Here is a 26,299-nt window from a genome sequence, read left to right as displayed (position 1 = left end):
AAACCAAGAGCTGGTTCTTTGAGAAAATCCACAAGATAGACAAACCCTTAGCCAAAGTAACTAAAAGGCAGAGAGACACTATCCAAATCAACAAAATAAATGAAAGCAGGGATATAACCACAGACACTGAAGAAATCCAAACAATAATTAGGACTTACTTTAAAAGCTTATATGCCACAAAACTTGAAAATCTAAATGAAATGGACAATTTTCTTGACCGATTCCACATGCCAAAGCTGAATCAAGAACAGGTAAATCAATTAAATGTTCTTATATCCTCTACGGAAATAGAAGCTGTCATCAAAAGTCTACCATGCAAAAAAAGCCCAGGGCCAGATTTTTTCAGCGCAGAATTCTACCAGACCTTCAAAAAGAAATAACACCAATACTTTTCAAACTATTCTACAAAATAGAGACAGGAGGAACTTTACCAAACTCATTCTATGAAGCCTTTTCATTTTTGTCTTTTGTCCTTTTTTTTTCCTGTCAACTTTTTGCTGCATTGAAGTCAGTTTTAGTCCCAGCAAAAATATAGTAGTTAGGGCGCCACTGTTGCTGTGGATGAAGTGACACTGGTGAAATTTTTGCTGGCATTTGTGTAACTACCCTCGCTGTTTGTACTTGATTTGTTAGTGGGCACTTGGCTTGAGTTGGCTCTGAGAATTGCTTCTACTGCACTGCAGTGTGGCCATGCCCCTGGTTCTGGCATGTAGGTAAAGGTAAGGCTCCTGGAATATGATTCCATCATTATGGATCAAAGTTACTGAAACCAGAACTGGCTGCTGGACCCATCTCCAAACTTCTCAGAATGCAGAAATGTCTGGGATCACCCAGAGCATGCTCTCTCCACATATGTACATTGTTTCAGCTTCTATATCCTCAAACCACTCTTGTAAATTTGGAGTAAAGTTCTGTCCTGTAAGTTCAAGCATTGTTACATACCCACTGCCATTCAACCGAACACTTTCTAGGACAGGCATGGGAATGACTGGGGCAAGGACAGGGCCCATTCCTTCATAGAACATATAATCTGCCTTATCTGTGCTAATGATTATCCAAGAAGCTCCATCATTTATCATTTCTTTATTTGGTTCTTTCAGACATGGAGTGGCCTGAAATTGGATTATTCTTTCTTGAGAAAGGCACAAGTACATTCTTTCTGTATCCTTAAGGTAAAATGCACATTTGTAGAGTTGTGATACAGGGTCTTCTGCATCCAGTAATGTCTGCTGATCAACTTTCTTAATTATCAGTATTGATAGTGCCATGCCAGGAACTGAGCCACAAGTTTGATAGTTTGTCCATAATGGATGTAACCATCTCTAACTGTGAATTCCTCTCCTTCTGATTCATTATCATCCAAGAGATGAATGTAAAATGCTCCCGACTGATATTAACTGGCATGGAAATTTCCTCATTCTACATGCAGGTATCTAGTACTAACTATCTGGAATCGAGGTCAGTTAAAGAAAGCCACCTTTGTTCCTGAGGCAATGCAAAAGTCAGCACTTTTATTTTTATTATTTTTTTTTAATTTTTAAAATTTAAAAAATTTTAAATTTTAACTTTTATATTTATTACAGTTTATTCACTTTGTATTCCACCTGTAGTGCTTCCCTCATTCCATCCCAACTACTCCCTCCCTCTCTAATCTCCTCCCATGCCCCTCTCCAAGTCTACTAATAGGGGAGGTCCTCCTCCCCTTCCATTTGACCCTAGCCTATCAGGTCTCATCAGGACTGGCTGCGTTGTCTTCATCTGTAACCTGGAAAGGCTGTTTTCCACCTCAGGGGAAGGTGATCAAAGAGCCAGCCACTGAGTTCATGTCAGAAACATTCCCTCTTGCCCTTCCCAGAGAACCCACTTGGGTACTGAGCTGCTATGGTTTACATCTGTGCAAGGGTTCTAAGTTATCTCTATGAGTAGTCCTTGGTTGGAGTATCAGTCTCTGAAAAGACGCCTGGGCCCAGATTTTTTGGTTCTGTTGATCTCCTTGTGGAGCTCCTACTCTCTCCAGGTCTTTCACAAGATCCTCTGTACTCTGCCCAGAGTTTGACTAGAAGCCTCCGCATCTGCTTTGATACATTGCTGGGTAGAGTCTTTCAGAGGCACTCTGTTGTAGGCTCTTGTCCTTTTCCCTGTTTTCTCCCTCTTCCAATATATGTCCCATTTGCCTTTCTGAGTGAGGACTGATCATCTTACCCAGGGTCCTCCTTCTTGCTTAGGATCTTCAGGTGTACTGATTTAAGTATATTTATCGTATCTTATAGGTCTACTATCCACTTATAAGTGAGTATATACCAGGTATGTCTTTGGCTTCTGGGATACCTCACTCAGGATGATCTTTTCTACATTCCACCATTTGCTTTCAAATTTCATGATTTCCTTGTTTTTCACTGCTGAGTAGTATTCCACTGTATAAATATACCACAATTTCTGTATCCATTCCTAAACTGAGGGGCATCTGTTTTATTTCCAGCTTCCAGCTATTACAAATAAAGCTGCTTCAAACAAGGTTGAGCAAATGTCCTTGTTGTGTACTTGAGCATATTTTGGGTATATGCCTAGGAGTGGTATAGCTGGGTCTTGAGGAAGCACTATTCCAAATTGTCTGAGAAAGTGCCAGATTGATTTTCAAAGTAGTTGTACAAGTTTACATTCCCACCAGAAATGGAGGAGGGTTCCCCTTTCTCCACATCCTTTCCAGTATGTACTGTAACTTGAGTTATCCATCTTAGCCATTCTGATGGATGTAAGGTGAAATCTCAGGGCCATTTTGATTTGCATTTCCCTGATGACTAAGGACTTTGAGCTTTTCTTTAAGTGTTTCTCTGCCATTCAATATTCCTCTACAGGTAATTCTCTGTTTAGCTCTGTACTCTATTTTTTTTACGGGATTACTTGATTTGTTGCTTTTTAACTTCTTGAGTTCTTTATATATTCTGGATATTAGCTCTCTGTCAGATATTCTTCTTCTTTTTGGAAGGTTTGGAGATGACTTTTACCTGATTGCTTAGGAACCCATCAATGTCATCACTATTGCCATAGAACACCTTTACAGATAACATGAATTATTTTCACTTATGTGAACCAGATATATACAATGTTTTGGCTGCATAGTAGTTCTTCCCTTCCGAGTTCAGCTGTTGCATTTCTTGGTCACTATTTCCTACTCCAATAAATGCACAGGGTTGAAACTCTTCTTCAGAACAACCATCTCATTTCATTTGTTCTTTTTTTTTTCTTCTTCCAACCACTGCCATATGATATATATAAGGAGGAGGGCAAAAAAATATTTCTCATTTCCATATGATTTCCGTGCAACTTTTGCATGAAGAATGAGTACTGTTTTATCTCCTCCTTCTTTTAAATAATTTCTCAAACCTTCCCTAGTGAGTCATGTAGGTGGAGGCCATTCACCATACTTCCTATAAGTGACCATTTGGGAAGCTGAATTAAGCAGATGTCTCAAGTTCCAGACTATTGTAGACTATGCAGTTAATTCCAGGTCAGCCTAGAATACAGCGTCAGACCCTGTCTCAAGAAACTTTGCTGAATATATTGACAAAAGTTACCAGATCCCATTTCCTTTTTCTAAATGGTCATGTTAATGCCACTGATTCCCTAAGTAGGGACATAATGGCTGAGCAGGATTGCTCCGGAATTGATATTCTCATTTTACAAGTGACAAAATCAGTGCTCCAAGGAGTTAAATGTATTGCTTAAGGTTACTTTTTTCAATCTTCTTATTATCCTTTCTTAAACTTAGAAAAAAAATGAAGGTTAATCTTAATTTCCACAAGCCAAATTTTATGAAACATCTCCTTCTTCTGGTTCTTTTTCTTCTTCCTCCTCTTCCTCTTTCCATCTACCCTCTAGAGAAAAGCATTCTGTAGAATTTGTGTAGTCCTCTCTTTTTCATTGTCTCTATTGAACCCATTCACTGTTACTTCGGGGTTGATTCTTAGTTATTTCTCTGTGGATTCAATTAGCAGAAATCCATTTGTTATGTTTGGATGTAACTGTTCACCCTACTTAATGACTGAGTGTTTTTTGTTTTTTTGTTTTTTTGTTTGTTTGTTTGTTTTTACAGTATCATCTTGTTTTTGTTTCTGCTACCACCAGCAAGAGTGTGTTGCTGTTGTTTATAAGAACAATATCATTCCAGCCAAGTTTTACAGAATTAAATCTTTTCATTTGAATTGCAAGTGTACACTTGGAGAAAGTGACAGATGATACTCTGGGGCAACTGTTTTCTGAGTGTGGTAGCAACTGAAAGGGTAAATCTAAAAGCACTATACACTAAAAACAATAAATGGATGGTAAAGGGTAGCCATAGGCAATCAACAAACTGGCAACAGCTTTCTCCACTCTGATTTGATATGGTACTGATGACAGAACCTCACTCGTTCTGCAGGTAACCTATCTTAATAGATCTTGAGTTTATTATCACATTTCTTCTTGCACACTGTCTTACAGTAGTTTAGCTTTTACAATGGAAGATCTGTGGTGATTTCATTTCCAGTGATTTGCTAGGAACATGTTCCTTATTCAGATGGTTTAACTGTTTCCTCATTATACTATTTTTAAGGACCAGCTACCATTACTATACAATCATATTCCCTTATGCTCCTTTATTGCTACTGAATGTTTTCATTGCCATTTCTCCACCCAAATAATTTTCAATCTCATTAACTTTATTAATGAAATTTTTATCTTACTTTCTTTTCTTGCTTCCCTATGCGTTTTGGGACCTACTCTATCTCCTCATTAAATCAAATAATCTACTATTTCTTTACTGCTTTGTTAAGAATAGAAAGAACCTTTTCAACTCAGAAGAGAAACTTCCTGTCTTTTCATTTCTTTACTTTCACTTCTGGGCTTTAAACTTCTTCGAAGTCATAAAACCACAATGAGTGTGTTCACAAAGAAATTGGACTATTGAACTTTTACTGGCTTTTACACTTTGCTTCCTAGTTTTGTCTCCCTCATTGAACTTTTCTGAGTATTTCCAAAGGCACACTGCCAAACTTTTAACTGTTCATTTTATTGAGTTGCTTAATTCTTTGAGTAAGTCTGAAACCATAGGCTATGGTCTCTCTGAATTTTCTTGATTTTTTTAAGTCAATATTTATTGCCCAATCATCCTTTCTGCAAGTATCTAATCATTGTCACCTTGTATTTGTCCTAGAAAAGAATCTTTTCAAGAAAGGTAGATCTGGTCTCCCACCTTTTCCCATTACTCTGACATACATTGATACCACAATAACCCCCTAATTGCAACGTCACTCTCCCTTCTCTACCTACAAATAAGATCATTCCCTGCAGAATTAATTGTTCACACTGTTCCCAGAAAATTGGCTAATTCCTAAAATTCACATATCATTTCTCTTCCACATCCCTTATTTTCAGATGTTTAAAAGAGTAGGCTGTGAGCAAGAGAGATGGCTCAGAGGTTAAGAACACATGCAGCTCTTTCAGAGGACCCTGGCTTCATTAGAAGCACTTACATGGTAAATTATAAACATGTGTGCCTCTACCTAAAGGGAATCCAGGGCCTTTATCTGACTCCTCCAATACCAGCTGTACATACACCGCACAAAGACACATTCAGGAAAAATATTCATGCACATAAAATTAATAATTATAAAATATTTTAAGAGAGTGTTTTTCATTCTTTACTACTTGTGTCTACTGCTTAAAATCTGCCATCCAAGTTTCACAATTCCAACAGAATTCTCTAAAGTTCCAATGTTCTGATACTATTCTGTATGACAAATTCTCCAACTGTCATCTCAGGTCCTTTCCTAGGCACATGACTGATGATTGACATAAGGTTATGGTTTTGTCTGTATGCTGATAACTTTTCTCTTCTGGATTTCCATCTGTGTGAATTTCTTCTGTGTATTATAAACTTTGACATAGTGACTGGAAAGCATAGTTCCCACAGTTCCATACTGTGTGGTGGCTCAGACTTGGACTCCCAGCCCTTGGGAGGCTAAGAAAAAGGGATTGTCATTAGTTTGAGGCCATACTGTGCAAAACTGTGTGTTCCAGTCCTCTCTTAGTTATACAGTGAGAGCCTGCCATTCATAATCAAAACCAAACAAACAAGAACAGATTTGTATTAAAATGTTTATGGAAGTTTATTCAAAACAGTCAAAATCTGAAATCAATACAAGTGTACTACAATGAGAGCCCAGATTAACAAATTATAATAAATCATCTAGAAAACAAACAAAAAAGCAAACCACTCATTAACAGACTTTCAACATGGATTTTTCGATGAAAACTTATGTGGAATGAGAGGACACAAACACAGAAGATGGCATAACTAAGTGTTCAACTTATAACTTTGACATATCTACAGTGACAGTAGATGCCAGTAGCTGAGACTGGGAAAGAATATTGACTACCAAAGGGACAAAAGGAAGTGATCAGTTACTGTGGGAACATTCCCTATAATGATTGTAGTGAGGAGAATTACACAACTAAAAGCAGTTTTCATTGGCATTTTAGAATTTGATTGTATACAAATCATACTTCAATAAAATTCACAGATATTTTAAAAAGTCAGAAATGATGTGATGTTTTATTTTTAATTTTAAAAGTCTAGGTTTATTTATTTTTGTGGTACTTGGAATTAAACCCATTTCTCCAAAATATTTACACCCCAGTCCCTTTTAAAATATTAAAATTGCAGAATATATTATGAAATAATTTCATATGATTACATATGCTCACAATACACAAATTGTATATTAATTCCTTTCTCTAATCTCTTTTCTTTTATTGCCAATAAGATTATAAACTTGGTTTTAAATCTACCATTGAATTCAATAACACTGATTAGATAGAATATTCTCTTCAAGTACTTCATTTATTGATTCTATTATCCTTGGGGAGAATGTGTCCATAATCTAAAATCTTCTCAAAAGCAAGGTGAAGTGGTATATTATTTAAACATCTGGTGCTAGAGAAATGTAAGTGAAAATTGTTGTTGCTCTTTAGTTGTGTGATTTCAACAAGTTTCTTGTCCTATATATACCTCTGTTCCTCATCTGTAAAATGGGCAAAGTACCAGTACATTATTAAATTCCATAAAATAAACACTGTAGTGCTTCAAAGTAGTTAACATGCAGAAAAAAATGCCAAAAGACATTGAAATTTATAAAGTTGATTTTTATCATTTTGTTTGTTGATTTTTCAGTGCTGGTATATAACCCAGGGACAACTGCGCTCTGAGCTATAGTTTCAAGGAAATTTGCTGAACTATGTTCATAGCAACTTTATTCTTCATAGCCAGAAACATCCCAGATGTCCCTCAACCAAAGAGGGACAATACTATTTACACAATACTATTCAGATATAAAAAAACAAGGACATCATGGAATTTTCAGGCAAATGGATGGAACTAGAAAAGATCATCCTGAGTGAGGTATCCCAGAACCAGAAAGACACACATGGTATATACTCACTCATAAACGGATATTAAACCTAGCATACAGGATAACCGTACTACAATGCATAGACCCAAAGAAGCTAAATAATGAGGACCAAAGGGTGGGTGGTTGAATCTCACTGGGAATAGGAAGGAAAGTAGATATCTAGACATCAGAGTTGGTTGGATGGAGGAAACTGGGAGGTGGAGGGTGTGGAGAAGAAAACAAGAGAAATCAAATGTGAGGAAGCCCAAGGTAGAAAGTAAGGGGAGAGAGATCTGGAATCAGTGGTCAGGTATCAGTGGAATTAGGTAGAAACCTGTGGCAGTGGAAACATTCATGAATATATGAGGGTGACCATAGCTAAGACTCATGGCAATGGGTGATATGGAGCCTGAAACAGCAATCTCCTGTAATGAAAAAGACTTTGAGTGAAGGGACTTTGACACCAATCCAGCCAGAAATCCTTAGTCCCACAATTTGTCCAGCCAACAAGATATGCAGGCATAATGACAGATCATAAATTGAGGGAATGACCAGACAATTACCAGACCAGCTTGAGACCCATGCCATGAGAGAGCGCACACCTCTGACACTATTAATGATATTGTGCTTTCCTTCCAGAAGGCACCTAGCATAGCTGTCATCTGAGTAGCTTCACTCAGCAACTGATGAAAATAGATGCAAAGCCACAGCCAAACATTATGCAGAGCTTGTGAAATTCCATGGAAGAAGGGGATGAAGGATTGAAGGAGAGAGAGAACTCAAGGATGCCACAAGAAAAAAAAAAATACAGAACAAACTAACCTCAGCACATTGCATAAACGTGCCACAATTTTTGTATCTTTCAAGGTCCATACAAAGTTGTTTTGGTAATTTGATAGGAACTGTATTGAATTTGTAGGTTGCTTTTGGTAAGACAACCATTTACACTATGTTAATCCTACCAAGCCTTGAGCATTGGTGATCTTTCCATCTTCTGATATCTTCAATTTTTTTCTTCAGAGACTTCAAGTATTTTTTTTTTCATGCAAGTCTTTCATTTGCTTTCAATACACCAAGATATTTTATCTTATTTTTGGCTATTGTGAAGGGTGTTGTTTCCCTAATTTCTTTCTGAGCCCATTTGTCTTTTGTATACAGGAGTGCTACTTTTTTTTTTTTTTTTTTTTTTTTTTTAGTTAATTTTGATTCCAGCCGCTTTTCTGAAGGTATTTATCAGCTGTAGGAGTTCTATGTGGAATTTTGGGGGTCACTCCTATATACTATCAAATCACCTGCAAACAGTTATATTTGTATTTCTTATTTTCCTATTTGAATCCCCTTGTTCTCCTTTAATTGTCTTACTATTCTAGCATAGACTTTGAGTTCTATGTTGAAGAGATACACAGAGAGTGGGCAGCCTTGCCTTCTCCCTAATTTCAGTGGAACTGGTTTAATTTTCTCTCTGTTTAGTTTACTGATGGCTTATGGGCTTACTGTATATTGCCTTTACTATGTTTTGGTATGTGCCTTGTATCACTTATCTCTACAAGACTTTAAACATGAACAGGTGTTGGATTTTATCAAATGCTTTTTCAGCATTCAAGGAGATTATCATGTTTTTTTTTTCCTTTTAGTTTGTTTATATGGTGGATTACATTGATGGATTTCCATATAGTGAACAACACCTGCATACCTGGGATGAAGCCTACTTAGTCATTATGGATGCTATTTTTGATGTGTTCTTGGATTCAGTTTGCAAGTGTTTTGTTGAGTATTATCATGTCAATGTTCATCAGTGAGATTGATCTGATGTTCTCTTTTTTGTTGGGTCTTTGTAAAGGTTAGGTATCAAGGTGACTGTGCCTTCAAAGAATGAGTTTGGTGATGTTACTTTTATTTCTGGTTTGTGGAATACTTTAAAGAGTATTGGTGTTAGCTCTTCTTTGAAAATCTGGTAGAATTCTGCTCTGAAGCCATCTTGCCATGAGCTTTTTTTTGGGGGGGGGTTGATGATTGCCTCTATTTCCTTAGGGGATATAGACTATTTCATTTATTGACCTGATCTTGATTCAGCTTTGGTAAGTGGAATCAATCAAGAAATTTGTTCATTTCATTTAGATTTCAAATTCTGTGGCATATAGGCTTTTGAGGTATGACCTAACGATTGTTTGGATTCCCATGTGTCTGTTGTTATGTCCCTTTTTTTCTTTTCTTATTTTGTTGATCTGGATAGTGTCTATCTGCCAATTAGTTAGTTTGGCTAAATGTTTGTTATCTTGTTGACTCTTTCAAAGAACCAGCTCTTGGATTTGTTGTCTCTTTGAATTGTTCTCTTTGTTTATAGTTTATTGATTTCATCCCTTAGTTTGATTATTTCCAGGCATCTACTCCTCTTGGGTGTGTCTGCTTCTTTTTTTTTCTCTAAGGCTTTCAGGTGAACCATTAAGTTGCTTGTATGAGATGTTTTGAATTTCTTCTTGAAGGAACACAGTGCTATGAACTTTCCTCTTAGCACTGCTTTCATTGTGTCCTATAAGTTTGGGTATGTTGTGCCTTCATTTTCATTGAATTCTAGGAAGACTTTAATTTCTTTCTTTATTTATTCCCTAACCCAGCCGTCATTGAATAAAGAGTTTTTCAGTTTCCATGTGTATAAAGGTATTTTTGCTATTTTTGTTGTTGTTGAGGTCTAGTATGATGGTCTGATAGGATACAAGGGATTATTCCAATCTTCTTGTATGGGTTGAGACTTGCTTAGTGATCAACTATGTTGTCTGTTTTAGAGAAGGTTCCATGAGGTGCTGAGAAGAAGTTAAATTCTTTGGGTTTGGGTGAAAAGTTCTGTAGACGTTTGTTAGGTCCATTTGACTCATGATATCTGTTAGTGTCATTGTTTCTTTTAGTTTCTGTTTTGTTGACCTGTCCTTTGATGAGAGTGGGGTGTTGAAATCTCACACTATTAATATATGGGGAATCTATGCGAAGTTTAACTTTTTTTTTTCTTCCTGTTTCTGTTACAAATGCGGGTGTCCTTTTATTTGGGTCATTGATGTTCAGAACTGAGATGTGTTCTTGTTAGAATTTTCCTTTGATTCATGTGAAGTGACCTTCCCCATCTTTTTTGATTAATTTTGGCTGAAAGTTTATTTTATTAGATATTAGAATGGCTATTCCTTCTTGCTACTTCAGTCCATTTTTTTTGGAAAGCCATCTTCCAGCCCTTTTCTCTCAGATAATAGGAATGTTTGTGACTAAGGTGTATCTCTTGCATGCAACAGAATGTTGGGTCTTGTTTATGCATCCATTCTGTTAGGCTGTGTCTTTTTATTGGAGTGTGAAGTCCATTGACGTTCAGAGAGATTAATGACCAGTGCCTGTGAAATGCTTTGATTTTGCTCTTGGTTGTGGAAGTGTGTTTCTGTTCTTGGCTACTTTAGTTTTGCTGTAGTGAGGCTATTTATTTCCTGCATTTACCTGGCTGTTGTTAGCTTTCTTGGGTTGTAATTTTCCTGCTAGTATCTTCTGTAAGCTTGGATTTGTGGGTAGGTACTATTTAAATTTGTTTTTGTGGTTGAATATCTTGTTTTCTCCATCTATAATGATTGAAAGTTTTCCTGGGGATAGCAGCCTGGGCTGATATCTGTGTCCTCTAGTCTGCATGATATCTGTCCAGGCCCTTCTGGCTTTCATAGTCTCTGTTAAGAAGTCAAGTGTGATTCTAATGGGTTTGCCATTACAGGTTACTTGGCCTTTTTCCCTTGCAGTTTTTAGGATTTTTTTCCTTGTTCTGTATACTTACTGTTTTGATTATTATGTGGCAGGAGGATTTTCTTTTCTGCTCTAATCCATTAGGTGTTCTGTAGGCCTCTTGTATGCTTTTAGGCCTCTCCTTTAAATTGGGGAAAATTTCTTCTATGATTTTGATGATAACATTTTCTGGGCCTTGGAGACAGGAATTTTCTTTTTCCTCTATTCCTATTATTCTTAGGTTTCATCTTTTCATGTTGTCCTTGACTTCTTGGCTGGTTTGTATCAGGAATTTTTTTAGATTTATCATTTTCTTTGACAGATACATGTATTTCTTCCACTGTATCTTCAACATCTGTGATTCTTTCTTCCATCACTTGTAGTCTGTTGATTATGCTTACCTCTGTAGTTCCTGTTTTCTTCCCTAAGTTCTACCTCTCCATGATTTCCTCTGATTGTGTTTTCTTTAATTTTTCCAATTCTATCTTTAGATCTTGAACGATTCTGTTGATTTCCTTCACTTATTTGACTGTATTTTCTTGCTTTCCTTCAATCCTTCCCTTATTTGTTTAAATTTTCCTCTATTTCTTTTATTTCTTTCAGTGATTTAATTATTTCCTCTCTAAAGGCCACAAACTGGGTGCATCTTCCTGTATTTCTATACATGGTGATAATTTGTTTGACTTTATCTTCCTCTATTTCTTTGTGAATTTCATTTGTTTCCTCCATTATCCTCTTTGTAAGCATAGATATAAGGTCATCTACTTGAATTTCACTTATGTTAGGGTGTCCACGGTTATGTGGCCACGGATAACTGGGTTCTGGAGATGCTATATTGCTTTGGCTTTTGTTGGCTGTGCTTTATGCCAGCCTCTACCTATCTGGCCATCTCAGGTGTTGGTTGTTTGTTTCTGGTGCACAGCTCTCAGGCTTGTGGGAGGAGGCTAGAGCCAGGAGCTTGTTGAACTGAGGGACTTTTCTGGGGATAGCGGGGTGTCCTGAGGTGATACCTGATGTTTCCCTCACCCTGCAGTTTCCTCCTGACAGGGAGACCGAGTCTGTGGTATTTTGGGGTCCACAGTTAAGTCTGAGATGGTGAGTGGAGCTTGCAGGTACAGGGGGGTGGTTCAACATGCCAGAACATGGGAACTTTTACTGGTACCTTTTTGGGGGGTGGGTGATTCAGCTGGGTGCATTAAGGTTTGACCTGATGTTTTCTTCACTGTAGGGTTTCCTCCTAACAGGGACACCTGTCTCTGTCTAGAATAGTGATCTGGGCACGTAGGTGGGTCTATGGGCTGGTGGCTGAGTGTCTTTTGGAGCCTGGGACCTTTTCCAGCCATTGTCTGGGTGATCTGAGGTTGGTAGGTCCAGACTGCTTCCTTCACCATGGGGTTTTCTCTCGACTGGAAAACCCAGTCTCTGGAGTGGTGGGGCCCACAGTTCAGTCTGGGATGGTGATCAGAGCAGACAGGAGTGTGGCTGTGAGCTGATGACCTAGCTCCTGCTGGGACCCAGGAACTCTTGTGGGTTTATCTGGGTAACCTGAGAATGGACTGGATTGCTTCCCACGCTGTGGGGTTTCCTCTCATTTGGGAAACACAATTGCTGGTGTTTTGGAGCCCATATTTGGTCTGTTGGTCACTATGCAGTGACTGCTGTCCTGCTTGTCAGACACAGTGTCCTCTTGGCGCCGGGGCACCATCTTGGATCCTTTTTATGTCCTCTTTTGAGAAATATCTACTTGGGTCTATTGGTTCTACACCCTTCAATTCAATAATGCTGGAGCACAAATAAAGACCTAATGTGTCCTAAGAAAGCACTCTGATACATAGTTACATCTCTAGCATGTTTGTGTTCTCTAATTTTTTCAGATTATTTTATTTTTGAGATTATAGCTACATCCTACCTCCATTTCATTCCTCCAAGCCCTCTCATATACTTCTCCTTGCTTTCTTTCATGTTCATGACTTTCATGACTTCTTTTATTATTTTTGTTACATGCATAACTGCATGCAGACAAACACATACACACACATATACATGCATACCTCCCTAAATATAACCTGCTTCACCTGGGTGTTATCTGTTTGAAGGTATTAAGGGTTGATCTTTTGGTACTGGGTAACCAAGTGATATAGTCTTCCCTGGGGAAGACTATTTTCTCCTGCTTTCGGGGGACTGCCTGAGGTTCTTTGTACAGGGTTGAGGTCTACTGGTCTTTTTCCTTACTGCTTTAAAACACACACACACACACACACACACACACACACACACACACACACACACAGTTTCCCCTTGTTCAGCTCATGTTCAAGCAATCGTGTTGGTGACATTGTTAGGAGAAATCATTTCACAGCAAATTCCTTGATCCTCTGGCTCTTACATTGCAATCTACTACAACCACTATGGAAATCACTGTGAAGAATTCTCAAAAAGCTAAAAATAAATCTACTGTATTACCCAGATATACCACTCCTTGGTATATGCCCAAAAGACTCCAAACCCTATTCTACAGACACTTGTGCATACATCTTCTTTGCTGCCCTAATCACAATAACTATGAAATGGAAGCAATCTAAAGCTCTTTGAACCGATGAATGGATAATGAAAAGGTGATAAATATACACTATGGAACAATACTTATTTTTATAAAAGGATGAAATTGTCAAAATTTAAGGTAAGTGGATATAACTAAAAAGGTCTTATTGACTTAGGAACTACAGAATGAGAAAGACAAACACTTCATATTATCTCTCACTCGAAGCTTCTAGTCCAATACTTCAGATGTTAGTTACTTTGGAAATCAAGAAAGTGAAACAAGATAGGGTGATTGGGGCACAATAGAGAGGGAACTAGCAGGATAGAGGCGACCATACTGGAAAAATGAAGAAAAGGGTCTCTAATTAGAGAGGGAGGTTATAAATATAGAAGAAAGGAGGAGGGTAAAATAACAATAAGGAAATCTGAAAAAGTCATAAGGAATCATATTATTAATTATTTACATAAAAGCTCTATAATACATGTAAGTCTGTGTATATAGTTTAAATGAAATTTCCTCATCTGGACTGACCGTAAACATACAGGCTATAGATATTGCCCTTGTTTGTTCTCACAAATGTAGACGATAAGCCCCTATTGTTGAAGACACCATGCTTTTTAGGTATAGGAACAAGAAGCCACTGATCTGGAACTGATTTGAATGCCTCTTCCATGAGTATTATCTTTTCACGGCACCAGAAGGTGTCGTGCAGTCTTCCAAATGAAGGAAACAGCCAACAATCCTACCATCTATGACGTTTATGGATCACAACAAGAGCATGACAGGATGACCATAAGGGTGCAGTATGGGATTTCTTTAAGCACCAATGAAAATGCCTTGGATTCAGGTAATGCTTGTGGTTGTATAGTATTATGAATTTACTAAAATCACAGAAAGTATACATTAAATGGATGAAGTTTTGTTATGTAAGTTATATATTTAAATATCTAGAAAGCAAATAAGTAAGTATCACTTAAATTTGGGCTGTCCAGTATGGTAGCAATTGGTTGTTGGTAGATGTTGAGCATCTGAAATATGACTGATTTCACCTTAAATGTGCTATAAGTAAATAATGAATATCAAATTGAAATCAAAATGAACCATAGTCATAATACATCTCTATATTAATTATAGGATGAAATAGAAACATTTTCAATGTGTATGTTGAAATAAAAATGATATTAAGTTTAAAGTTCACTTTTAAAATATTGTCTTGCTAGCCATCATCAGAGGAGCTTTCTTCTGCAGTAGATGGGAATAAATTAAGAGACTCACAGGTGGACAATGTGAAGAAAGTAAGAGACATTAGAACACCCAATCCTAAATGGGATGTCATTATCAAATCTCTCCCCTCAGGGCTAAGGGAACACAGCAGAAGAGGAGGCAGAAAGATTGTAAGAGCTATAAGATAGAGGATACCAAGGGAAAATACAAGAAAACAAGGTTTTTAGAACACAGCAGAACCTACAAACATATGAACTCCCAGAGATTGTGGGAACATGCACAGGTTTAGGTTGTACAGATCTCAGACAGGTGGGGTCCCAGTACTGAGAAAAAAAGTGGACAAAAGCCCCCATCCCTAACCCAAAAACTATCTCCAATTTGAAATCTCTGGCAAAGGAAAAATTTTCATTCTCCAACAGAGTCTTACATGAGGGAATGAGACCAACCCTCATTCCCCACAGTAAATGACCAACACAAAACAAATTTAATGTCATTTTTAGAGGTTCTTTGTCTCATGATGGTTTACCAGGGTTGTTGTTGTTTTTTTTTTTTTTTTCCTTTTCCTTTCTTTTAAATTTATAGATTCTTTGAACATATACTGAGGTTTCCATTTTTGCATTTATTGTTTGTTATGTTTAATGGGATTTTTTTGTGTGTGTGCAAACATGTGTTTTCACATCTATATGCGATTCTTTGGCTGTTTTTCTTCTTTTTGATTATTTTATCCTACTCCGTTTGTTTTTATATTATTTTATCTTCTTATCTTTTTAGATGCTTGCTTGTATTCTAAGGAGAGAGAAAGAGAAAGAAAGTATGGCTTTGGGTGTGTGGGGAAGTGTGTGATGAGAATATACTATATGAAAAAATCTTTTTTAATTAATTTATTTGTTTATTACATTTTTTTTCAATTTTTATCTCAGCTGTAGCCCCTCCCTCATTTCCTCCCAGTCCTACCCACCCTCCTTCTACTCCCCTTATTCCCCTTCCCTAGCCCACTGACAGGAAGGACCTCCTCCCCTTCTAGCTGACCTTAGCCTATAAGGTCTCATAAAGGCAGGCTGCATCATCATCCTTTGTGGACTGGTAAAACTGCACTCTCTAGGGGGTAGTGATCAAAGACCCGGCCACTAAGTTAGTATCAGAGACAGCCCTTGCTCTCCTTAATAGGAACCCACTTAAAAACTGAGCAGTGTTTGGGCTTCCTCTAAGCAGGGGTGGTAGGTCTTCTCCATGGATGGTCCTTGGTTGGAATATCGGTTTCTACAGACCCCACTCGGCCCACATAGTTCTTTATTGAAAAGAACTATTTTCAACAAAATATAATATGGTTCTCAGAAAAATTTACCTATGTTATTTACATTTTAAATTCACATTATTTTTTTGATAGGAAAGGACTTCCATAGAAGAACAGTACATGATGCTGACTATAGTCTACTTTGATCCAGATAAATAATAGCAAACATATGTCTTAAGTAGCTCATAAAAAGAGGTTTTTAGAGTTGATTATGACTATAGAGCTATGTGGTTTTAGATATGTTTCAAAGATGGAGGAGAATAAAAATTATGATGGTTTCCAATGATAAAAATGCAAAAGCATGGGAATACAGGATTGCTGTTTATTAGTAATAATCTATTCAGAGTTTGTGAGGGATGCAACAATTATTAAAGAACAACATGTTTTGATTAACAAGAAAAAATGTCTAAAACTCACATAGACATTCCATGCTTATATTACCAAATAACAATATACTGTGCTTTATCAGAAAACATTAATTGTTTTGTTGAACTAAAATAGGGTCAGGATATGTGAAATGGTGTGTTACCACTTTGAGCCCTTGTAACCATATACAACTCTCTGAGCTGCTGACTTCATAGACTTTATTGAGACAATATTTTTATCTTCATTGTAGCAGATGACTCCTAATTCAGAAGTGTTGTGAGTGACAAGGATGTCCAAAGTAGTTTCCTTGCTCTGACTCAGGAAAAGATGGATGCATTGTTATTTAAAGAAGACAGAACTGGCTACAGTTGGTGAGTGTACCTTTGAGCTTTCAGAACCCACAGTGTATCACCTTGGCAGACCACATGTTTTAATGGGCTATTGATGAAACAGAAGAAAGAAAAAATACATTCAAAAATCTATAAGAAGCCATTATTTATATACTATAGAGCAAGGAGTTGTTGATGAAGGTATTTTTTTTTCCCTTTTTGGTCTCCAAATCCACGTAAGTTCAACCATTTAATTATATAACATAGAGACTACTATTTACATAAAAGAAGAAAAACAGATGCAAATTATTTCAATAAAAAATTTTAAAGATGAACAAGACCTTGTAATTGCTAGACAATCATTTCTGAAGGCTACCCTTTTTATATATAATTATGAGTCATGAAAGAAGAGGCTTATAGCTCAAGTAGCTCTGGAACACAGCAACAGGCTTGTCAGAGCATGCCGTATTAGAACTAGGGACAAGAAAGGGATAGGGAAAAGGACTCATGGTTTTATGACTCGCAATCTGAAATGCAAGCAGCCTGCTGCAAAGGTAAGGTTCTGATCAATAACATTATTGCCTTGATTATGGTTCAGGGAAACAGTGCTTTCAAGCTGAAAAATCTAAGAGTAAACTATGGAGTCAATGGCAAGAGCATGTCATCTGAAAATAGAGTCTCCATGTCTTTTGTAGTTTGTTGCAGATTGATATTCTTTGTATTTTTCCTTTATTTATGTGTATTCATTGTAAAGAATGCTGGCTCTTATATAAACATTTTTTTTTCAAATTCATTATCTTTTTTTTCACTGTACTTACCCTCTTGCCTCTTTTCCTTTTCTCATCCTCCATTTTCCTCTCTTTTGTTAGTATCTTTTCTCCCTCTCCGTCATATATGTAAATATTTATGTCGTATATAATCATTTTATCTGTTTATAGAGTGTTATTATCTACAAATAAGAGGAAAATTATATTTATATTTCTGAGTTTAGCTTATTTAACTTAGTATCATGATCACTAATTGTATCAACCTCCAGAAAATGGAATCATTCTTCTTTATGGCTGAATAAGGCTCCATTGTGTAACTGCAGCACATTATACTTATCAGCTCATCTGCTCCAAAGGCCTAGATTCATTCTGTACTGTGACTAGTGTTGTAAAAAATATGGATATGAAAGTATCTTCTGTGACATACCACCTTAGAATCCTCTGGAAATAGGATTTTTTTGGTACAATTTGTTTGATTTAATTAGCATTTAAGGTATTAGGTTTCATTATAGCATGTTCAAATAATTATTTTTGTTGATTTTCTCTTCCCCCTAATTCTTAGACTCCTCTTGTTCTCTTCTATCTCTAATAGGTTCCTTTATCCTTTCATGTGACATATATTCTACTTTCTCCCTCACCTGTAAATTTTATATTTTTATATCCCTGTTAACTCTTCTTGTACTGTTTACAGAGTCAGTGCTCCTAAGTGAACATATTTCTATTGCAGTGTACCAGTATCTTGGAAGCTTGTCATTTCCACAGCAAGTAGATATTTGTCTTGCCAGTCAATGTGATTCTAGAGATCTTGGAGCCTCCCTCTCAGATTCTCACTCAGTGTTAAGGACAAGGGATCTGGTCTTCTGCCACAGGAGAGAGATGCTGATTTTGAGATTTGGGGCTAGTGAACAAGTGATGAGGGACAGTACTAAATGTTGAATTTTTCTGTATTTGAAAGTGACTTTTGTCTTCAAAATCACACTGCAACCCAAGGCTCATATATGCCTGCTCTCAGAATCTGAATGACAAACTGTAGCCATGGTTCTTTATATACTATTCAGGACTTGCATGTTAAAGCATATGTTGTTCCAGAGGTGAGACTTGCCTAGAAACAGAAAGGTAGTCACTATCAAAGCAGACCCTGAGACTTATGGCCAACTGTTGGGCAAAGTGCAGGGAATCTTATGAAAGAAGTGGGTAATAGTAAGATCTGGAGAGAACAGGAACCCCACAAGGAGAGCAACAGAACAAGAAAATTTCAACACAGGGAACTTCCCAGAGACTCATACTCCAACCAAGGATTATTCATGGAGATAACCTAGAACCCCTACACAGATGTAGCACATGACAGTTCAGTGTCCAAGTGGGTTACATAGTAATGGGAAGAGGGACTACCTCTGACATAATCTGATTGGCCTGCTCTTTGATCACCTCCCCCTGAGGGGGAAGCAGCCTTACCAGGCCACAGAAGATGACAATGCAGCCACTCCTGATGAGATCTGCTGGACTAAGATCAGAAGGAAAGAGAAGAGGACCTCCCCTATCAGTGGACTTGGGGAGGGGCATTCGTGAAGAAGGGGAGGGAGGATAGGATCAGGAGGGGAAGAGGGAGGGAAATGGAGGGGGAATACAAAGTGAATAAAGTGTAATTAATAAAATTAAAAAAAGTCTAGATACAGACAGCTTCCAGGATGGGTATGCTCTATCTTTAGAAGGTCCCTTGGCTAAACTTAAGGCTAGGGTTAAAGAGAAGCACAGTGTTCAAGGTGAAGTATTTAAGGCTCAATAATGTGTAGTAGTCAAAGCAGAAGTATCAGTAATACATAGTGTAAATCCTATTCTAGGTAACTTCATAGTACTACTCTGATTCATGGCAAGACACCCACTTTTTTTTCTACCAAAAGAGGACAAATAATGAATAGAAAGGGAGCCTAGTACATTCAGTCCTTTAGTACATTCATACCTTAAATTACAAAGCTACCACCTCTACTCTGAAGAGCTGTACCAGGAAATAGAATGCACTGTTCCTTGAAGATTAAACAAGATGCAAATACCTGAGGGGAAAACCTTTCAATTTCAAGTTCCGCGCTCTATGAGGCTTCTCCTTGCATGATTACACTAAGTACTGGTGGTGGAACAAATGAGATTCCTTTAATCTAAAGAAAAAAATATTTTCAAAACTAAAAACCATGACAACCAAAACTATGGATTTCAGAAAATGTATGTGAAGGTCACCAGCTGTTTTTGTACCGTGCTAGAATATTTACCAAAAAACCTTACAGCTTCAGTGTTTCTCCTAGTAAAATCTGGGGAATTGCACAAGAGTACTATTTCCTGTTCTTGTAGAGGAAGAATCATGGGAAATATCAGGTAAGAAGATGATAGAAGTAAATAGAGAGATGGTATCCTACGATGGACTTCCCATTTGAAGTCCATTAGTGGTAATTCATACTGTAAAAATTGTTTCTTCATTCTTTGAGAATTTCATATAATATATTATTATTATATTTTTCTCCTCCCAGTCACTCACAGATCTTCACTTCTTTCCCTACCCATTCAACATGATGTTTTGTCTCTCTTTTAAAAGAAAAAAAAGGGGGCCTGGAGAAATGGCTCAGTGGTTAACAGCACTGTCTGCTCTTCCTAAAGACCCAGGTTCAATTCCCTGCATCCACATGGCAGCTCATAACTGTCTGTAACTCCAGTTCCAAGAGATTTGACGCTTTCATGCTAATGCACATAGAAAAATAAATAAATAAATAATTTAAAAAAGAAAAAAATCCTTAAATTCAAACCCAAAGCAACAATAAAAAACAAACACACAAAACCCACATACAAACATTCACACTGAGACATGTACTCATACACACATGTACAGACATACAAATATATACAAAAAGACACACAAATACATACAAGCATGCAAATCTGGAGTCTGGTTTGTGTTGGCCAGCTACTTCTGAGCAAAGAACCAGCCCTAGAATATAGCTGATATATCCAGAGTCACTCCATTGGAAAAAATAAAAATGAAAGAATGAAAAACTGTTGTTGTCTCTCATAGCACCTATCAGCTGTACGCAGTTTCTTGTGTACAGATGGGACCTGTGCTCTCTTCATTTCCTCTGCATTCCAATTGTGTTTGGATTAAGCTTGTGAAGCTCTTGTGCATGCTGTCACACTCTCTGTTACTTTCTATGTGCATCTTCTCTGTTAATTCCTTCCCAAGAAGCCTACCCCCACTCTAGGTCACATAGTATTTTGCTCACATGATTCTCCCCCTTCTGTCAATGCTTACATTTAATGCTGTATTAAAATGAAATCTGTGCAAGATTAAGCAATTTCATAGAAATTGTTTGGAGTAGGAAAGAATGCCCTTTGAATACTAGATATTTGGGAATTCCACAAAGAAGGTAAAATCAGATTATACACATCAAGGATCCACTGGCCTTCCAGAAACATGAGGAAACGCTGATACAAGTGGCACCTGAGGGCGCACTCCATCTGTGAGTCAATAATGTGATTTTCTTTGCATTCTGAGCTAAGTGGAAGCTTAGAAGAAACAGCTATTGCTTTGGGTAACGGTTCATGTTTTGATGTTTTCTAGCCAAGCTCTGTGTGGGGATTTGGAGTGTCTCCAGCTTGTGCAGGTATGCACATGCTGTCACAATCATATGTGCGTGTAAGCAAGACAAAATCCCAGCTTAGGGGTAGGGAGGAGGAGGTGGCCATGAAGTCCCTACTACAGGGTTTGGAGCTACTGATAACTGCTGGCTGCTGCAAGAGGGAGAGTCAGTTTTCTTTATGGGTGTAACTCTCATAGTTGATAACACATCAGGGAATGCTTCCACACCCAAGAGTTTGTGGGCTGTATAATCTGGCTCCTAGAGCTTAATGAAAAGAAGAGAAGAATTAAGATGGGTAGGTAGACAGAAGTGGATATGGGAAGAATTGAGGAAAGTGGGCATAGATACTATAAAAATACATCATATAAAATTCTCTAGGAATTAATGAAATATTACTTAAAGAACTTAGTTTTTAATAAACTCCAACATTTTCATTCAAAGCAAAACCTCCAGAATATCCAGTAGTTAGCCCTAGGTCAAGGAAAGTAACAAGCAATAGTGAGGAATTCTCATGACCTTTGTGATTGGCAAAGTTGAATGGTTATTTTCTATTAAAAGATTAAAAGCTTCCTCTCACTACAAAAGGAAAGGAAAGAAAATAACTGAATACAAATAAAAACACCCACCCACCATTTTCTTTAAGGATAATACTAAGGAGGTTAACATATTGAAATCTACCAAAAATGTCTTTATTTCCTGTTGTTATCTTTTATTGTTTGTTTTGTGGCAAGTTTAACAATAGCTTGTTTTAAGACTTTTTTTTTTTTTTTACTAGGACCTTTTCTTTCCTTCTAAGCCTTAGACTCTAAGGGAAGCACTGGGAATCCCCCACTCTTCACTAGAGGAAACAAACAAAAATAAATGGCAAATGGACACCAGGGAACACAAGGGACTTAACTAATGTCTTCCATCAATCCTACACTATGTTTAATCTGAGCCTTTTAATGAAACACCAAGTATTATTGAAATTGTTTAGAATAGGAATGAGTACTGTTTGAATACCAATCACTTGAGAATCCCACAAAGAAGGCAAAATCAAATTATACATATCAAGGATGTACTGACCTTCCAGAAACATGAAGAAAAGCTGATGCAAGTGGCACTTGAAGGCACACTCCATCTGTGAGTCAATAATATGATTTTCTTTGCATTCTAAGCTAAATGGAAGCTCTGAAGAAACAGCTGTTAGCTTTGGGTAACAATTCACATTTTGATGTTTTCTCCCCAAGCTCAGGACAGATGACCTTCAACACAATTAGCTCTTTAATCACCAGGATGCCTCATGATTATTTGATGTCATCCTGCTCTCTACATTCATACAAAACTCTATTATTAGATTTCTCTCAAAGACTGACAGGCACAAATGGGGATGCAAGTGGACATGTTTGTCAGAGAAAGAGACTTGGCTTTCATAGATTTCTGCAATGCCATTTTGCTGGCTTATCACATCTCCTCATATATTGCCTTTCTTTTTGTCACTGTGTACCAGATGGTCAAAACCTTGCTGTCTACACAGTCGACTACTTTCGAGAAGCCATTATCTGTTACTGTTCACTGTCCACATTGTAATGTGAGGCTAACGTTTCGGTCCCTGTCTGTCATCTTGTAACTAAGTTTTTTGTGTAGCTTGTGATAATGGAAAAATTATGTTGTTGTTCTCCTTTTTCTGGTGTAATTGAATAAGTCTGAGCTTTGTGAGAGGCATTTTTCATCAAACCACATTAAATAGTTTTATGTTTATTGCATTTTCCTTTGTGGGGAGGAAAACTCGGTGATAACAGAAAGGCATTGGTTTGAGGAAGGAAGTAGAAGAGAGATGGAAACAAGGTCATGATGGGTGGGGCAATAGTTGCAAGTGGCTTGTACAATGCATGGATAGGGATTGTAGCAAGAGGAGTTAAGGGAAAGAAGAGGAGGTCCATGCTTGGCTCACCTCATTTGGACTTTGGACTCAGGTTGATGAAAAGCCCTTTGCTTCTTCATTTGGATGCTTAAGGACAGTTATTTACTACCCATGCTATTTACCTGTGACAGTCAGTTTGAGTTCATACAAACTACAGTCACCTAGAAAGAAGGAACATCAATTGAAAAAAAAATATTTCTATCAGATTGGCCTGTGGGGAAATTTCTCACTTATTAATTGATATAGGAGTGCCAATCCACTGTGGACAGCACTGTGCCTTGGCAGGGAGGTGTTAACTATAAGACAAAATAATTGAGCAAGCCAGAGGGATCACATGAATTAGCAAGGTTCCTCCACACTTCTGCTTCAGTTTTCTCCACATTCCTGTCTTGAATTCTTGCCTTAGTTTCTCTTGATGATGGACATATGTAAACCTTAAGATGAAATAAACCTTTTCCTTCCCATGTTCATTTTTGGTCCTAGTATTTATCACAGCAACACAAAGCAAACTAAGATAGTAGCAGAAGCTTTGTGGTCAACTTTCCTATATAATTCCCAGTGGTTTACCTCAGGCCTCCTGATCTCTCTAAATATACCCATCTTTAGGGCAATGCAGAGGCTGCACTCTTAGTCTACATTTGGTCAGGAAACCACTCCCTTGTCTTTGTAGGCCAGAGCTGGGAAAAGCTTTGGCAGAAAAACACCATTCTCAGTCCACTATAGGATTAATGAAAGAAAAGATATTCTTGTTGCAAAGAGAGACTAAAATACCCAGCAATTACTTTGAAAGTTGGCACTTGGTAAAAGACCTAACTACAGGCTTGGACTTACGCACTTAAATGTAAGCAGTAAAATGCCCTACAAAGTAAGAGAGTAATGCTAATTGAGAAGGATTGACTTATAGACATATTGCTTATAAATCTAAATAGAATCCTTATTTTATAAGTTTTCTTTTTTTAGCTTTACAAGAAATAATTTTAAAAAATCTCCACTGGTCTTAAGTAAAACTGACTGCATAAGAAGGTGACTGGTAAGAATTTTCCACAGATGAGAAAGACACTGAAGAAGTTAGGAGTATCCTAAACATAGCTCAGTTTTTAGTGGTGAGCAATATCAGAGACAAGTGAAGCCAAACAATTACAATGGGGATATAAAAGAATACTATAAACAGTTGTTTATTTTCACATTTCATAAGTTCAAAGAAGTGGATGAATTCCTAGGAATGTGAAATTTACTACAATTGAATCGTAAATAAACAAGAAGTCTGTGCTAGTAAAAACAGGGACTATTTCAATAATGTAAATTTTTTTCAAAAATATGCCTAATTAATTACTATTAAAGAATCCCTTAATGAGATATCAGCAAATTGAGTTTAAAGAACACTAAAGTGAAATTTACACTAGAGAAAGCAAGCATAACTTAATATGTAAAAGATTTAGTGTATATAATATACACATTAACACAATCAACAGCAGAAACACAGGTGTTCATAAGTGTGTGGGTTTATTTCTGGGTCTTCTATTCAATTCCATTGATCCACCAGCCTGTTTCTATGCCAGTACCATGCAGTTTTTATTACTGTTGTTCTATAATATAGTTTGAGATCAGGGATGGAGATACCTCCACAAGATCTTTTATTGTAGGGCATTGTTTTAGTGATTCTGGGTTTCTTGTTATTCCATATGAAGTTGAAAATTTTTCTTTTAATATCTGTGAAGAATTGTGTTGGTAATTTGGTGAAATTTTATTGAATCTGTAGATTGCTTTTGGTAAGATGGCCATTTTTACTATGTTAATTCTGCCAAGCCATGAGCATGGGAGATCTTTCCATCTTCTGATATCTTCTTCTATTTCTTTCTTCAGAGACTGGAATTTTTTTCATACAAGTCTTTGACTTGCTTGGTTAGAGTTACACCAAGGTACTTTATATCCTTGTGGCTATTGTGAAAGGTGTTGTTTCCAGAATTTCTTTCTCATCCCATTTGTGTTCTGTATACACAAAGGCTACTGATTTTTTTGAGTTAATTTCTCTGCTGGTTTTTCTTTGTTTTTATAATTTTAATTTTTATTAATTACAATTTATTCACTTTCTATTCCTCCTGTAGCTCCCTCCCACCTCCCCTCCCAATCCCTCCCTCTTGCCCCTCCTCCACCCATGCCCTTCTCCCAGTCCACTGATAGGGGAGGTCTTCCTCTCCTTCCTTCTGATCCTAGTCTATCAAGTCTCATCAGGCTGCATTGTTTTCCTCTGTGTCCTGGTAAGACTGCTTCAACCTCAAGGGAAGGTGACCAAAAGGCAGGCCAATTAGTTCGTGTCAGGGACAGTCCCTGTTCACATTACTATGGAAGCCAATTGGACACTGAACTTTCATAGGCTACATCGGTGCAGGGGTTCTAGGATATATCCATGATTGGTCCGTGGTTGCAGTATCATTCTCAGAAAAGTCCCCTTTGCCCAGATTTTTTGGTTCTGTTGCTCTCCTTGTGGAGCTCCTGTTTTTTCCAGTTCTTACTATTTCCCACTTCTTTCATAAGATTCCCTGCACTCTGCCCAAAGGTTGGCCATAAGTCTCAGCATCTGCTTTGATACCCTGCAGGAGCCAGCCACAAGGACTCTGCTGTTTTCTTAAATGTTAGTTTGCATCATCACTGACTCAAAACTTTCTCTATTGGAGCATTGTTTTCCAGAAAACAATATACAACAGTTTGAAGGAAAGTGCTGTTTAAAGGTGAGGATATTTGTTTGATTTTTTTCCCAACTCCCTAATCCTTGTGTTAGATATTATTTGGGGGTTTGGAGAAAAATTAGGGAGAAGCTCAGTTCCTCAGTGGGCATTCAGCAGGTGAGGAAGTGAGCCATAGAAATGCAGCTTAAGTGTGGGTATATGAATGCACACAGACACACGCGCGCGCGCGCATGCACATGCACATGCACGCATATTGGGGGAGAGAGAGACAGAGAGAAAAAGGAAGAGAGAAGAGCACTTGGCAGCTGGGAGCTCTTGGAACCTGGGAGGTGGGAGGTGAGAGGGTGAGAGCTCAGTGCCTGCCTAACTGGTTCCTACTTAAAGTGCCTATGT

The 26,299-nt window shown here is 37.5% G+C and overlaps 1 pseudogene; it reads right to left on the bottom strand.

Annotated features, from left to right (window-relative positions):
• Window positions 1-538: 538 nt before the first annotated feature.
• On the bottom strand, window positions 539-3,442 carry LOC110564772 (recombining binding protein suppressor of hairless-like; annotated as a pseudogene).
• Window positions 3,443-26,299: the final 22,857 nt, after the last annotated feature.

This window comes from Meriones unguiculatus, chromosome X (assembly GCF_030254825.1).
Source record: "Meriones unguiculatus strain TT.TT164.6M chromosome X, Bangor_MerUng_6.1, whole genome shotgun sequence".
Taxonomy (NCBI): domain Eukaryota; kingdom Metazoa; phylum Chordata; class Mammalia; order Rodentia; family Muridae; genus Meriones; species Meriones unguiculatus.
Note: the sequence above shows the minus strand (reverse complement) of the source record. Positions and strands in the feature narration are given on the sequence as shown.